Source organism: Heterocephalus glaber, unplaced genomic scaffold, assembly GCF_053883595.1.
Source record: "Heterocephalus glaber isolate CG9 unplaced genomic scaffold, H.glaber_assembly_v1.0 deba00001442, whole genome shotgun sequence".
Taxonomy (NCBI): domain Eukaryota; kingdom Metazoa; phylum Chordata; class Mammalia; order Rodentia; family Bathyergidae; genus Heterocephalus; species Heterocephalus glaber.
This window is the reverse complement of record NW_028258296.1, coordinates 28935060-28948659: the sequence shown is the minus strand read 5'-3', so window position 1 is coordinate 28948659 and position 13600 is coordinate 28935060. Positions and strand designations below refer to the sequence as shown.

The window sequence follows — 13600 nt, the reverse complement described above, 5'->3', positions numbered from 1 at the left end:
ATTCAGTTCACCTACTAAAACTTAGGCAAAATTACTGATAGACCAATGAAAGCTTTATAAAGGGAACCAAGGGCTGCTACAGTAGGATGTGCCGTTGAAAAGTAGGACAATGAAATTTAAATCCCAAACCTAGATCTGTCTCCTGAGCTCTTGGACTTCTTTTCCATCTCACTCTATACGTCTACTTTCCTTTCATTCTTTTCTTACAAACTTGAGAGCCTGCTATGAGCTTGGATTTGTATATAAAAATGCCAAGTACTGCATACATGTCCAGGATGTTCCACGGACCTCAAACTATGTGGAAATGTGAACCCATTTTCCCCCAAAACCAACTTGTCCCAATGACCATTTCAGCGCCCACCCATAAAAAAGACAATTATTGTCATTTTACTTCTGCTCCTCCCTCTATATCCCTTAGTTTGTCAGGGCCCATCAATTTGACCTCCCATGAAACAGCCCCACATTGGTTGTTTTCTTTTGTTTTCCCCCACATTGGTTGTATATTCAGCCTTCTCCCAAACCATCTCCTAAATTTCACCCCTCATCATTTTCTTAGAACTAAGAGGCTCTGACAGCCTTTGAACTGGACTTCAGGGCTCTGGTCTGAGGCTGTTCCAGCTCATGATCCCCACTACAGCCAGAGGGATGACACAGATCACACCTTAATCACCGCTTCCCAGCTAAAACCTATTTAGTAGTTTCATACGGTCTTTAGGGTAAAGTCCACACTTCTCAGTATTACAAGATGAAAATACCATCCTTTCCAGGGCCTTCATACTGAGCTGCATCCCCAGTCCTTTTACTTTGAGTCAAGGTCTCACCAAGCTAAATTGCCCAGACTGGACTCAAACTCGCAATCCTCTTTTAGTAAGTGGGCTTCCAGATGCCTCATCTGTCACTTAGATTCAGCATATGAGTAGAATCAGAGTTTTTTAAATCATTTGGAAAACCTTTAATGAATAAGCAACACCAGAGCTGTCTGGAAATGATCTAGGAACAGGCACATGCTTTTTTCCCCTCTTTATCAACATTACAATTGTTTGTTTACCTCTTTTTTCTAAAAATTAACTTTTCTATTACATTATGAAAACAAACTTCAAACATTGCAAGTATAGAGTAAAAAGGCCACTCAATGAGCACTGCTCTGAAATAACCACTGCTAACCATATCTCTCCAGAAATCTACGCACACAGTCACAATAATAAATGTGTTATCACTAGTGTTACTATCAGCAGTTTGATAAATAGAATCTTATTAAAATACTAATTTTCACACCCCAATGTTTTTCATACACTCTTAGATATTTTCTGATAGCAGTTTATATAAATCTTATTCTTTTAAGGTCTACATTGTATTCAATTACGTTGTCTCTACTACACTTTCTTCAAACAGATCATCACTGATAGACAACTAGGTCATTTCCAGTTTGAGGCCATTACAAACAATGCTGCGACTGCTATTCATTTTATGGAAGATAATTAAATGCTAATCTTCCTAAATATATGAGAATTGCAAAATGCTAGAATATTTTTTAAGTAAATATACAGCACAACCAAGTGGGATTCATTTCAGGAATGTTTTTCTTATGTGATAAAGATATATGTGTTTGTGTGTATGCAGGCACAGTCACACCAACCTCAAAAGCCAGCAACATGCTTATTGAGAAAGCATTTCTTTAAGGACCAGAAGAAAGACAAGCCCACTATTAACATCATGAAAAATTATTTAATATTTTCTGGACATAGTAGCTGATGCTATTACAAGAAAAATAGTATAAGGCATTAAACTAGGAGAAAACAAAGCCATCATAATTTGTGAGTAATATATTTCCAGAAAACAAAATTAATCAACTGAAACTATTTTTCCACTTTTAAAATTGATATGTAACTCCCACAAAACTCTGAAGCCTCTGGAGGCTGTGGGGAGTGGACCACAAGTTAGAGGAAAGCTTGGGCAAATATCACACTATTTCCTGAACATTTTCATGACCTCCAAAAGAAACCTCATACTCATTAACAATTACTTCACATTCCTCCCAGCTCCACTTTTTTTTTTAAAATGGTTTCTTAAATTTATTTATTTTTTTAAACATAACACAAGGAAGGTGTTAAAACTGGTGTAATAGCTCAATAGAATAAGTTTTCCAGATTTTGGGAGGGATGAAGAAGGAGATATTCAGAACCCTTCACCAGAATCCCGCCAGCTTGATCATAGTGGATTAAGGATGTGCTTTGTGGATGTAGTCAGTCAACGACACCAGCTTGACAGATCTTTCTTTCTGCACCAAATCCCACTGAGTTATCTGATCCCCTTGGCTGACGAAGAACCATTAGGTGAGGAGCACTGGCATCATCCACAGTGATGTTCTTCAAGCGATTGACCAACCTATCAGGTCAAGGGGCTGCAACAGCCTTGGGGCCCTCGCAGACTCGCCAAACATTATAGGCACTGCACTTGCCAGTGCACTGGTTAAGAATTACTGAGAACTCCACCTCGTCTCCTGCCTGTAGCTCAATGCCATCCTGAACTTCTTTCACATGGAAAACGAGCTTCTTGCTATCTCCTACTTCAGAGTTAATGAAGCCAAACTGATCTTTCACACACTTCACTGTGGCCCTACGCAGGAGTGTGATGTTATAGGCCACAGTCTGTGCATTTTGGCCCAGGACACACAACTGGAACTTAACACTCTCCCCTTTCTGCAGGCAATCCCCTTTGTTGGCCATTCCAACTATGCCAAATGGATACACCTCACCTTTCATATCCCCCTCTTCCACAATCGCAATCATTCCTTGATACTCAGTCTGTGTTGGATCAACATTCCTCAAAGGACGAATGACTTTACCAGAGTAGATGGTGGGATCAGCTTCCTCAGTAAGACCATTCACTGAGTGAGTTTTGTTTACTTTTTCAGCGCTGACTTTGTTGCCTTTGCCTTTGGACAAGCTGTACTCAACCATGTCCCCCAGTTCCAGGCTATCAACATCACCAGAGAATTCACTGTAATGGAAAAAGATTTCCTTATCATGATTGGCTGTTTCAATAAATCCAAAATTATCTTTCAGAGTTGCCACATAACCCAAGAGCCTCTTGGAATTGGAATTACGACCTAAAAGTGCCACACAGGTTGCAATCTGCTGCCCAGGCCTCTGTTTGTCACTAATACTAAATTCAACCTTATCTCCTATTTGAGGAGAAGTAGAACCTTCCACATCCTTGGCTTGAAAAGCAATAGTTAGTTTCACTCCACAATCATCATTAGCAATAATGCCATCCTCAGCCTCCTTCTCCTTGGCTTTGTTAGGGCTAGTGGTTTTAGGATTGGAAAAAGTGGCTTCTTTTTCTACAGTGCCCAGAAAACGATGATCTGAATGAGAATGGAATGAAACCATGCCCTTGGGAAGTTTTTTAATCCTAATAGCATGATTTCTTTGGGCAGAGAGCATGTCAGGAACCACAGTAAAGTCTACTTCATCTGGAATATGAAGCTGGTTCCCATCCAGAATTTCACTGAAGTGGAAAACATATGAGCATCCCAATCCACACACTTGATAAAACCAAACCCATCTCTCAAGGCACTGATTACACCCATTTCTCTGGCTTCATTAGTGAACTGAAATGTATTTGATAGAACTTCTATGGTGGTTGCTCGTTCTAATTTCTCATGTTGCTCTGTTGAAATATTAAACTTAACATGGTCACCTTCCAGCAGGGTCACCTTGGATTTTGTATCTTTATCTCCAAAAGGAAGTTCTTTAGGAATCACAAAATCAACTTTGATTCGCCCCAGCAGTAGGTCATTCTGGTTTTTACTGGGTACTTTTGGGATAACTTTGGTTACAGTTCCCTAAAATGTTCAATGCTGATATCTTCAAAAATGACTGTTCCTTGAGGCAATAATCTGACATCTGTTGCAACTTCTTTACCATTTCTGTCCTTGATTGTGAATTCCACATCATCTCCAGGTTGCAAGGTTTCCAGGTCACCTTTAAACTCACTGTAGTGGAAGAATATCTCTTTTGCCACATCGCCTCTTTCAATAAAGCCAAATGCCTCCTTCATGGCACAAACTACCCCCTGACAGCAGGCTTGTTTCTTTTTCAACAGCATAATGTTACGAGCACTTACAGCACCAGTATGTTTATTGTTATCAATTACAAAATTTATTTTATCTCCGGTTTCCAGCTGAACATTCCCTTCAACATCTTCAGGGGTGTAAGTCAGGTAAAACACTTCTTGTCCATTCATTCGTTCTTCAGGGTGGATTTCTGGTTTTATCTTCACTAGTTTAATAGCAATTTGGTTTGCCAGTCCGCCAGTCAGATGAAACTTTGAATTCAACATCATCTCCTACTTTTAAGTCCTGCAGGTTGCCATTATATTGTGAGCAGTGGAAGAAAAATTTAGCATGACATTCTGAACACTGAAAAAATCCATAAGAGGTTAACAGTTTTTCAATAACCCCAGTTTCACGAAGTGGTGCTGAAGTACCACTGGGGTACCCATTATGTCCATTGTTGTGGAGAAGGTTTGAATCAAAGCTCATCTCGCAGTGATAATCAAATATTACACTTTCAGTAGTATTAGCTGATTCTTCTTTTTCAGCACAAGTTTCAAAGGGTGAAAGTTGCTAGGATTTAAAAAAAAAAAGCGAGAGAAAATGATCTACCAAGGTAATAAAGAATACAATTGCTGCTGCACCGAGCAATCTCACAGCACAACACTGAAGAAAACAAAGACTACTAGCAGCGTTGGGAAGTGCTCTTTCAAAGCTGTTGAGTAGGCACAAACTTCTTGTTTCAGATCAAGTGTTGTGTCCTCAACTTAAGTGTGTTCTTCTTTGGTCTTGTTGGTTGTTATGAGGTTTGTTCCTTGCCTGATCTGAACTTGAAGCAGCAGTTTCAGGTGGTAAAGTCTGTTCTGTTATACTTCATACCCAGCAGCTCAGCGCCCCCTCTCCAGTGCCACCATAAGCAGCACGGCCCAGTACGTCCCCAGCTCCACTCTTTACAAGCAATAATTTACTTTCTGTCTCTATGGATTTGCCTAATTTAAACATGTCATATAAATGGAAACATATAATATGTGATCACATTTGCAACTGGCTTCTTTGACTTAGCATAATGTTTTCAAAGTTTATTTGTGTTGTAACATGAATCAGTAGTTCTATTCTTTTTGATTGCTGAATGATATTCCATCAAATAGATATACTACATTTTATTTATCAGTTGATAGACATTTGGGTTATTTCTACAGCTGACCACAAAAAATAATGCTTCTTTGGACATTCTTGTACACTTTTTGTATAGACATTTTTTATTTTTATTGTTTTTGGTTTTTTGAAACAGGATCTTGGTATGTAGTTCAGGCTGCCCTTAAACTATGTAGCCAAGCCTGGCCTTGAACTTGCAGCAATCTTCCTACCTCAGCCTCCTGGGTCCTGGGATTATAGGCCTGTGACATGGCCTGCCTTGGACATATTTTTTAATTCCTATAGCTGAATCAAGAAGATATAAAAATTCTACATAACTCAATATTAGTTAATGAAATTGAAGAAGTAATTAACTTACCAAAAATGAAAAGCCCTAGTCCTGATGGATTCACTGCTGAATTTACAAGAAATTTAGAGAAAATCTAATGCCACTATTCCTCAAACTCTTCAGTGAAACTGAAAGGGAAGCAATACTACCAAACTCATTCCTATAAGCAAGCATTACTCAGATACTAAAACCAGCAAAGAGCCAACCAAAAAAGAGAACTACAAGCCAATGTCCTTAATAAAAAATAATCCTCAATAAGATGCTGGCAAACAGAATGCAGCAAATCATCACAAAGATTATACACTATGACCAAGTAAGATTCATCCCAAGGATGCAGGAATGGTTCAACACACACAAATCAATAAATGTAATATACCATATTAACAGAACCACAGACAAAAACCACACAATCATCTCAACAGACGCAGAAAAAGCATTTGACAAAGTCCAACTCCCATTCATGATAAAAAAACTCTACATAAAACTGGAATAGAATGTCTTTGTCTCAATCTGATAAAAGCCATCTATGACAAGCCAAGAGGCAACATCATACTAAATGGTCAAAAACTGAAAGCTTTCACTCTACAATCAGGAACAACTGATTTTCACCACTCCTATTCAGTATAGTTCTAGAAACATTAGCCAGAGCAATTAGGCAAGAGAGAAATCAAAGGAATAAGGATAGTAAAGAAGAAGTTATCATTATTTGCAGATGACACAATACTCTACATAGAAGACCACAAAAACTCCACCAAAAGACTCCTACATTTAATAACTAAATTCAGCAAAACAAAGTCAACACTCAAAAATCAATAGCATTCCTGTACACAAATAACAAACTCACTGAGAAATTTCACAACAACATCAAGAAAAATGAAATACTTAGAAATCAGTCTAACAAAGGAAGTAAAAGACCTTTACATTGAAAACTACAGTACTCTGAAAGAGGAGATCAAAGAGGAAAATGAAAAGATTTCCCTTGTTCTTGGATATACAGAACCAATATAGTGAAAATGACCATACTTTCAAAACTGTTATACAGATTTATGCAAGCCCGGTTACTGGTCAGGCTATCAACCCAACAAAAATTCATTTGAAATCAGAAGAGACAAAGAATAGCAAAAGCGATTCTGGGCAACAAAGGCGAGGCAGAGGGCATCACAATCCCCAACTTGAAATTATAGCACAAAGCTATTGTGCTAAAAACAGCATGGTACTGGAAAAAGAAAGAAAAAAACCCCAGGTCCTATGATCAATGGAATGGAAAAAAGATGCAGAAACAACTGCAAACACTCTCAGTCACCTTATCTTTGACAAAAGGGCCAAACACCTTCACTAGAAGAAAGCCTCTTTAATAAATGGTGCTAGGAAAACTGTCTTTCCCACCATGCACTAAACTAAAATAAAAATGGATGAAAGATCTAAATATTAAAGCAGAAACACTTAATCTGCTAGAAGATCATATAGGTAAAATTCTTGAAGACATAGGTTTAGACAGAGACTTTATGAACAAAACCCTGATTGCACAGAAAATATGACAAAGAATCACTAGGATCTCATCTCATTAAAAAGCTTCTGTACAGCAAAAGAAACCACCAACAGAGTAAAGAGACAACCCACAGAACAGGAAAAAAATTTTACCAGCTATTGGTCAGCCAAAAGACTAATATCTAGAATATATAAAGAACCCAGAAAAATAAGACCCCCCCCAAATTTAAAGATCCAATCCAAAAATGGGCATCTGAAATGAATAAACACTTCTCAGATGAAGTAGAAACAGCAAATAAATATATGAAAAAATATTCAACATCACTGGTCACTCAAGAGGTGCAAATTAAAACAACACTGAGATTCTATCTCACTCCAGAAAGAACAGCTACCATCAATAAATCAACCAGCAACAAATGCTGGAAAGGCTGTGGGGAAAAAGGGACCCTTCTCCACTGTTGGTGGGAGTGTAAATTGGTACAAGCAATATGAAAATCAGTACAGAGATTCCTCAAAAAACTAAAACTAGAAGTTTCATTTGATCCAGCTATTCCCCTTCTTGGTGTCTCCCTGAAAGAGTTAAAAGCATCATATCACAGTGATATACACACATCCATATTTATAGCAGCACAGTTTGTAACAGCTAAATCTTGGAAAGAGCCTAGATGCTCATCAATGGATAAGGAAAATGTAGTTTTTATATTCAATTGGAGCACTAATCTGCTATAAATAAACTTGAGACACTTTTAGGTAAATGGATGCACCTTGAGATCATATTTTAAAGTGAAGTAAATGGGACATACATTTAAATATTGTATTGCTTCTCTTGTGTGAGAACCAAAATGGATGATAGATACTGGGAAGTAGGAAGAAAATGTTCAAATGGGAAGGGGGGACAAGGGAGGGGGGAGGAGGATGGAAAGGAAGGGAAAAGAAAAAGAAAGAATACAAGGAAAAATATAGAAACAAAGCTTTCATAAATAAGGAAGGCAAGAAGGGATGAAGTGGGGAGAAGGGAATGGGGAAAAAAAGAAGACTCAAGATATATTATGTGCAGGTACAAATTCCCTATGATGAATATGATTATTATGTATTCCAAAAGTATAACACTAAAATTTTTTTTAAAAAAAGGACTGATGAGGGAGGATTGACCCAACTAGATTTTAAAACAGCAAATTCAAAAGTTCACACAGATCAATGGAATAGAGAATCCAGAAAGCCAAGTGCATATGGGAATTTAGAAAACAATACAACTGACATTTCAAATCAGTGGAGAAGCTAGGTATGGTGGCACATCCCAGGAGCTGGGAGGCAGGTGGATTGCCATGAATTGGAGGCCACTCTGAAATACATAGTGAAAATCAGTGTAAACTACATACTGGGACTTTCTTTCAAAAAAATTAAATTAGTGGAGAAAAAAGGAGGGGTCATCATCAATGATTCTGCAACAAATCTCCTTTACTTCTTATACAAAAATATATTCTAGATAAAGATTTAAAAATCAAACATAAAAATCCATTAAAAGGAAAAATTTAATAATCTGAATACAGTATGACTTTAAACCTAGAAGCCAGAAAATATTGATAAAAGATTGATATGAATTTATATAAAACAAAACAAAATACCATAAATTAAATCAGCAGACAGGCTGGGAAAGAACAATGGCAACACATACCACAGAGGCCTGTTTTTCTTAATATGTAAACAACTCCTACAAAATGATTTTTAAAAAGATAGCATTCTTATTACAGCAAGCCTAGGGGTTGTGAGTGACAAAGGAAAAGTGGGCACATCCCAAGAACAGATAAATCATAGGAAAAGAAATGCAAATTATCCTATGTAGGAAGAGATACTCAGCTTCACCCTAAAGACATGAATTAAAAGAAAAGAAAAAAAAATGGAAATGAAATCTATGTAAATAGGGAAGGGTGGAGGGGGTGAAGGGCGCACAGGTAATGGGGGAAAAATAAGAACTAAGATACATCGTGTACAGGTACAAACACCCAATGATAAATGTAAACGTATTGTATACCTAAAATGTACCAATAAAAGAATTTTTTTAAAAAGACATGAATTAAAGCTACAACTCAAAACCATTTCTTTTTTTTCTTATTGGTACCAGGGATTGAACTCAGGACTTTGTGCTTGCAAGGCAGGCATGGTGTCACTGAGCCAAATCCCCAGAACCTTCAAAACCATTTCTAATCTGTTTGCTAACATGAGGGCTATCGGGAAACAGACATTCTCACACACTGCTGGTGACAGTAAAATGGTTATAATCTTTATGAGGGCAATCTGACAATATCTATCAAAGAATGCACAGATTAAGAATGCACAAAGAAAACTCTGAGTTCCTAGGAGTTTGTGCTAAAGATATACTTGCATTTGTGTACAGTTAGTAAGAACAAGGATATTCACTGAAGCACTGCATGTAACAGGAAAATAATGGACACCTAAATGTCTAAGTGATAGGGACTGTTAAATCATTATGATACCTTTGTACAATGACATAAGGCAGCTCTACAGGTATTTAGAAGTAATAAATATGACACACTGGCCACTGCTTTGGAAAGGATATATATCACAATAACAGTATATATGCAGAGACAATAGCTATAAAAATACTGAAATGTGCATAAAATAGATCTAAAAATATTTTCAAGAAACTATAATCACTAATAGCTTGTGAGCAGAACTGCAAGACTGGGATAAGAACGGCAAGAATATTTACTTTCCCCGGTACCTTTTTTGACAATATTGGATTTTGTATCTTTTGTATGAATTACATTGGCTTTTAAAAATTTCATTCATCCCTTTTTTCCCTTCCTTATTTAGTGAGGAAGAACTCCAACCTTGAGTAAAACTAAAGTTGTCAGAAGAAAAGGTAGAAGACAGTAATTCCCCTGGAGAAGCCAACAGGTAGAGTGGGCCTCCGACCTCTTGGCAGTAGAATCACAGAGAAAGCGGACAATCTCACAGAAATGCAGGTTCCCGGGCCCCGCCCCAGATTGACAAGCCTGGAATCCTGGAGTGACGCCAGAAATCTGCATTTTTGACAGATTCCGTTGATTGTTAATTTTGAGGCCCTGGGGGCTGGAGGAGCCTTCAGCCCGCACCGCACTTTGTGCAGATGAGCTTCCTTGTCCCTCCCTCACAGCTACTGTCACCCGAGACCCGGGGTTTGCTGCGCCCTCCGTCAGGCCCAGACCGAAGGCCTCACTTCGCTGTCGACCCCTCTCCCTCCGCCGCCGCCCTAGCCGCTCCTTCCGGGCGTAGATCGGCTCCGAGAGGCTGGGCCAGCGGCCGAGCCGCGGGGGTCAGAGGAGCGGCACTGGCGCGGGACCCCGGGAGCAGCTCAAGGCAAACGCGCCGCAAGAGCCGAACGCCGCGAGCGGGGACTCGCGGGCCGGGAGGCGAGTGGAGCTGCAGAGGAAAAGGAAGGAGAGAAATGGTAAGGATGGGAAATAACTTTGAGAAGGGAAAAAAAAGTGCGACTCCGCCGGGACTCGAACCCGGAACCTTTGAATGCCTTCAGCCTCTAGAAGTCCAATGCGCTATCCATTGCGCCACGGAGCCACCTGTTGGAGTCTCCGCGCATCTGCCACATTAAGCCAGAGGGGCCGGCCCTGCGCCCTCCCCACCGCCCTTCAGTCGTCTCTGTCGCCGCAGCCTCGTCGCTGTGACCCAGGACACTGCGCCTGACCTCCCCTGGGCCGCGTCTCGCGAGGTGGGCGAGCCCCGGAGCGAAGGGTGGGCGGGCGGAGTTCTCACAGCTGAGCCCGGCCCGGGCCCGCCCCGGCCCGCCGCACGGCCGCCGCACGAATCACGGGCGCGGCTTCCTCCCCAGCCCCGTCCTGCGCCCAGCGTCCCCGCCTACCGGATCTCTCCGGCGGCCGCTGCCGCCCGGTCGGGCCGCGGGGATGCAGGCCCCACCAGCCGTTACGCCTCGGCGGGCCGGCGAGCCGGGCACTTCCGTCGCACCTGTGAGCAGCAGTTGCCAAGCGGGCGCCCCTCGGGCTGCGGGACACTGGCCGCGACCCTTCTCGGGCCCGGCTCTGCCCCGGGACCTACCGCGGCGATCTGGGGCTGTGGCGGCGCCTGTGTGTGTGCTTGTGCGTGTTTATTTGCGCGGGGTTCGGGAAAATGGAGCTTGGGTTGCATTTCGCTCCCCACAGACCCAGAGCCGAATTTCTGAGGTATCCGGGCTCTGGTGGACTGAGGGGGGCGACGCGCCCCGCGCCGCGGCATCCTCCGAGAGCTCGTCCTGGCGCCGGGAGCCTCCCGAGCCCGCGCGCCCAAGACACGCGACTGCGTGTGCCGCAGCCGAAGGCGACGGCGCGAGTGGGGGCGCGGGGAGCATGCGTGTGCAGCACGGGTGGTGGGAGGGCGCGCGCCGAGGGCGACCGCGGGCTCCCGGGGGCCACCTAAGGGGAGGCGGGTGGAGGGCTTGGCACCGTTGCTCAGAAGGTCACGATGGCCGCAAATCCTAGGGCTTCCTTGGCCGGAAGCAGCCCTTCAGTGCCCCACTAAATCCCCTTCCGCACGACCCTGAAGCCACTCCAAGTAGACGACCTCATAACAGCCGTGCAGTTGCTACGCAACTGCCGCTGCCAGACACAACCCTGCTCCCGGCTCCAATCCGCTCGCCGCTTTCCGAGTCCCGCCTACATTGGAGTAGCAGAGCTGCGGCTGGGCGTGCTCCGCAGGTTCCTCTGCAGCTCACTCCTGCTCCGAGCTGGGATCTGCCTACCCTTGTGGTCCGCCGAGTTTCTACCCGCCTGGCATCACCTCGCGTCGAAGCAGAGTGGTCTCTTGGCATTGTACTAAAGGGGACAAGGAACGCTCCGAACGAATCTAGTATGGTGGGCACCTTTAACATTCACCGTCTTCTTTATAAAGAAGGAAAACTGCAGCTAAAAGAGGTTGAATAACTCATTTAGGGACACCCAGCTAGCGAGTGTGGAGAACCGTGAAGAGTCAGATTTTATCTCATTTGCACATTAACATGTTATCTTTCAATTTCATGGAGCTGACAACACAGTGGGTCAGAAGTAAAAGACACCAAAAGCGGCAGCCAGAGGGCCAGCGTGTTTGTTCCCTGAACCCCGGGGTCTCACAAGAACAAAGCATATGAGCCCGAGTCAGGCTTTCACACCAAATGATTTGCATTATAGGCAAGGAATGTTGAGCTTGAGGAACCCATCATGTTATAGTGAGCAGTAAGCAAGCCCGTTCTTTGTACCACACGGAGACATTACCTCATCCCACAAGATTGCTCGCTGAAACACAGCCCTGAAAAATGACCCAAAGAAAGAGTAACCAATTTTTTATCTTTGGCACAACCAGCAAGGACACTAAGATGGCCTGTACAAAGAGTAGTGGCAGAACCCTGCTCGATGCCAGGCCTTTTTCACTCCATCCTAATGTAAACAAAGTTCCTTGACAACAAACATTTTATGTACAACGTTATGCTCCTTTAAAATTAATAAAACAGCTATCTTCACATTACATACAGGAGGAATTCTCACATGGACAAAAATCCTCCTTAAAATAGAATATTGTTTTAAGTCATTTTATTTAAACAAATCTTTATTGTAATCTGAGATATACAGGGTACTGGTGACAGCTCAGTGTCTCCACTAGTTTTTACAGCTCAAACGAGGGGAAAACTATACAGAAGAATTCTGCCTGTAGGCTTTGGAACTAAATCTCAAATTTTGACACCTCATTGACATAATTAGCAATTCAGACTCAAAACTTCTGGGGAAGTAATTGGGAAGGAGGCTACATGCTAAGGAAAGATGTACATGTGCTTACTTCTTAATGTATCAAAGAATTTTCTAGTTGAGACCAAAAACCCCATCTCTGTGTCACGGAGAATACTGCTGAGCTACAAGGTTAGCAGAGAATGTGGAAAGACCAAGCTTATCTGAAGCACCCTGTAAGCAATCAAGATTGTACTTTGTACACCCTACAATTAGAAGACTGGGAAGTCACAGCAGAAGCAACCACCAGCTGTGTGGTGGCTCTCCAACAATAAGCAGTTTACCCTGAGTCCGGTTTGGAGCCACCAATATTAGTATGTCAGAAGTGGAAACGTATATTTACTTGCCATCTGGAGAGAGAGCCATTGGGTTTTGTTTTCTCTTTTTATACACTGAGCTGATTTCTCAGGCAGGACAGGTTCGGCAGCCATTCTACAACCTGAACCATGAATTTCTGCAAGGAAAAAAGCAACCTCTTCCTTGCTGCCATCAGAGGGAGCCAAATAATGGGTTATAATCACCTTCCGGGAGCTGATCAGTGCCGGTGCCCTTTTGCAGTTTGAGTTCCTAGACAGGAAAGCTCTTATTAACACTATTTTGTCTCTGCGTTGTTTTGTTTTTAATTTTTTTAATTCATTAATTTAATTGGTACATTTTAGGTATACAATATGCTGACATCCATTATTGGGAATTTGTACTTTTACATGATATATCTTGGTTCTTATTTTTTCTCCATTCCCCTGCCTTCCCTTTAACCCCTCATCCTTCCCTATTTCAAAGGCTTTGTTTCCATTTTCCTTTTCTCAT

The 13600-nt window shown here is 41.9% G+C and overlaps 1 long non-coding RNA gene, 1 other non-coding gene and 1 pseudogene across 3 annotated transcripts in view; 1 reads left to right on the top strand and 2 right to left on the bottom strand.

Moving 5' to 3' along the window:
* Window positions 1–1788: 1788 nt before the first annotated feature.
* On the bottom strand, window positions 1789–6446 carry LOC101703683 (cold shock domain-containing protein E1 pseudogene; annotated as a pseudogene).
* Window positions 6447–10051: 3605 nt separating this feature from the next.
* The window catches only part of LOC147827671 (uncharacterized), a 109640-nt gene continuing 106091 nt past the window's right edge, over window positions 10052–13600 (top strand). Inside the window, exon 1 of one of the 2 annotated variants that reach the window (XR_015451991.1) lies at window positions 10052–10479. This is a non-coding gene — a long non-coding RNA (uncharacterized LOC147827671). Of the gene's footprint in view, window positions 10756–13600 lie in introns of both variants that reach the window. The other variant, XR_015451992.1, reaches the window with a different exon arrangement.
* Trnar-ucu (transfer RNA arginine (anticodon UCU)) lies at window positions 10520–10604 on the bottom strand. The gene is given in 2 exon segments: window positions 10520–10555; window positions 10568–10604. It is a non-coding gene; the product is annotated as a tRNA-Arg (tRNA).